Source organism: Ambystoma mexicanum, chromosome 2p, assembly GCF_040938575.1.
Source record: "Ambystoma mexicanum isolate Mex_15411 chromosome 2p, UKY_AmexF1_1, whole genome shotgun sequence".
NCBI lineage: Eukaryota > Metazoa > Chordata > Amphibia > Caudata > Ambystomatidae > Ambystoma > Ambystoma mexicanum.
This window is the reverse complement of record NC_090923.1, coordinates 488,166,852-488,169,521: the sequence shown is the minus strand read 5'-3', so window position 1 is coordinate 488,169,521 and position 2,670 is coordinate 488,166,852. Positions and strand designations below refer to the sequence as shown.

At 48.7% G+C, this 2,670-nt stretch overlaps 1 non-coding gene across 1 annotated transcript; it reads right to left on the bottom strand.

Annotated features, from left to right (window-relative positions):
- Positions 1-2,134: 2,134 nt before the first annotated feature.
- Positions 2,135-2,296, bottom strand: LOC138568205 (U1 spliceosomal RNA). Its single transcript, XR_011302560.1, has one exon. It is a non-coding gene; the product is annotated as a U1 spliceosomal RNA (small nuclear RNA).
- Positions 2,297-2,670: the final 374 nt, after the last annotated feature.

Genomic DNA, 2,670 nt, shown 5'->3' with positions numbered 1-2,670 from the left:
GTTGGGCATGAATCCGCATTGGTCGGGGTGAATCAGGGTCTCAATGACCTGTAGCAGTCTATTGGCTAGTGTTCTTGCAAGGACCTTGGCTTCGCCGTTGATCAAGGATATTGGGCGATAGGAGGCACATTCCTCCGGGGGTTTCCCGGGCTTATGTATGACGACTATGCATGCCTTCCTGAGGTCCGGGGGGAGTGCCCCCAGCTCCTTGCTGCGTAGAAACATACGGTGCATGTGGGCGGGCAGTGAACCGCCGAGGCATTTCCATGTTTCTGTAGGGAACCCGTGGGGACCCGGGGTCTTCCCAGGTTGGAGCTGTGCGAGCGCCTCTTGTACCTCAGTTACAGTGATTTCGGCGTTCAGGAGGTCTGTTTGGCGCTGAGAGAGCTTCGGGATCTCGAACCGGTCAAGGTAGCATGTGGGTTCGGGAGGCAAGTGCTCGGTTGGTGGAGTGTAGAGTTTCTCATAGTAGGCGGCGAATGCTGCAACAATGTCCGAGTCGTCTGTGAGGAGGGTTCCGTCTGGAGATTCAATTGCCCGCATGGGATTAGCAACTTAACCATAACTACACAGCCACTAACGTGGCTGTGTAATAAAGTCCCCAAACTATCTAGTGTAATTGTGAAAAGTCCAGGGAATTCTCGTATCTATGTTTGGCTGCAAAACAGAGATCCTCTTGTAACTTTAACCCAATGCCTCTTTTACTGCTGAACAATGAAGGGAGAAAGCAGTGGACTATGTCAAAGAAGTCTTAACAGACCCAGGTGTATTTGATGCTCTCATTTTGACCCTCTCCAATGGTGTCACCACAGCGGCATTAGGAACGTTAAAGCTGCTCTGCGGCATAGGAAACATCTCATGTTATCCAATTCTTGCTAGAGCTAATTAAAGCATGTGCCAATCTCCTTCGCTGATCAGCTGCTTACCATGTCATCACCAGAATAATATAGCAATATAGCCTGCTGCCGATGGGACTGACAACATTCAATATAGATCATGCTGATATCATACACAGCATTGTTTTTAGTCGTGATAATCTGACGGCCAGTCAAAATTAGGGCATAATTCAACCTTGACACTGTCCACAAGACAGGCAAGCTATTTCAAGTGGGTGCAAGGCTACATGCATTGATATATACAACACACACACACACACACTCCAGTTACACCCTTATGAATCACTCTGTTTCACGGCTGCTGCAGCAGACAAATGTCCTATGCATGCAACACTTCTACAGCACACACTGTACAGTTGCACTTTTGTAACACCCTAGACCAGGCTTGTCCAACCTTTTTGAATGTGGGGCCGAAGCATTAACTTTTTGTCACCCAGTGGGCCGGCGAGCCAAAAGTCAACAACTTCACCCAAAGCAGTATATTAAAAAGAGATATTGTGTGACCTTTGACACAATAGCATCACAGGCAGTGATAGCCATGCAGTCCGAAAGATAGCTTTTGGTGTCATGGGCAGTGATCAAAGGTTAGCTGCTTGTGGTTTCTTTCAGTGTCTATGTGTTAATATTTTTCTGAAATAGTGGGGGCGACCGAGCATAGCGAGGGAGCTACAAGGTTCTAGGGAGGGTTGGGGGGGTCTCCCCCCCAAGAATTGTTTTTCAAATATGGGGTTGAAATGGTGCATTTTACAGCAGTAAAGGTGACCTAAAAGCCATAATTTTACAATCAGTTCTAAAGGGGAACATGAAAATTCCATGTCACCAACAGCAGAAAAGAACATTTTACAACACAACACATTTTAATGATCAATGTATCCACAGTGTAAGACAGCACTGTCACTGATGTAACACATTGTCATGCTGGTTGTACCCAAAATATGCCCCTGTGGCAACATGTCTATGCTGGCTGTTCCCAATTCAGGCCAGCATTGTCCTGTACAAAGCATGATTGATGCTGCCTGAGCATGTGCAGTGTGCCCAATAAATAAGGCAGCTTATCTCTGTAATACACATTACTTCTGTGGTGATGAAAGAAGCATAGTTCAATTCAACAGATAAAATGTGGAAAAGCGATCACCCAAAGGTGAACCTAATTGAAGAAACGCAATGTGAGCACAATCTTAAAGTATGCAACCTAGCAGGCCTAGAGCACACTTTACCTTTTCTTTCACCAATAAATCAGAGGGAGAGCACGAACCCAGTCCCCCACTACAAGAAATAATGCAGTCGTGTATCCCGCATTTGGGAACATAGCAGGTGTCAGCAAATCCGATGTGCAATGGGTAAGCCTCACCCTGGGAAATCTTCCCTTGAGATCAGATTCTCCCCTGGCAGCTAAGTATGAGTTGCATGCAAGAGGGCAGGGGTTGGGTCAGTTCTGGGAAGCCCGGCTAAGCGAGGGTGAGAAGGCAGGCCCTGACCCAGCCCCAACCGCAACCCCCTACCCCCGGAAGCTCTTAGCATCTGCAGAGCTGCCTGTCCCGCGTGTAGGGGGAAGCGCCAGCAGGCAGAGCCCAGCAGAAGAGCAGATTGTAGCGCAGTTCCTTTCTCCCATCAGGCCCTGCTCGGCCCGAGATTTGTATAAATAGCAGGATGGCTCGAGCAGGCCTGTTGCAGTCTGCCCACTGGCCTGTCGGCCCCACACGGGCCCATGGCCCTCCTGAGCGGAGCTGCTCAGCGCTGGCCCATTTGACACCATCATAATCATCCTGGACCT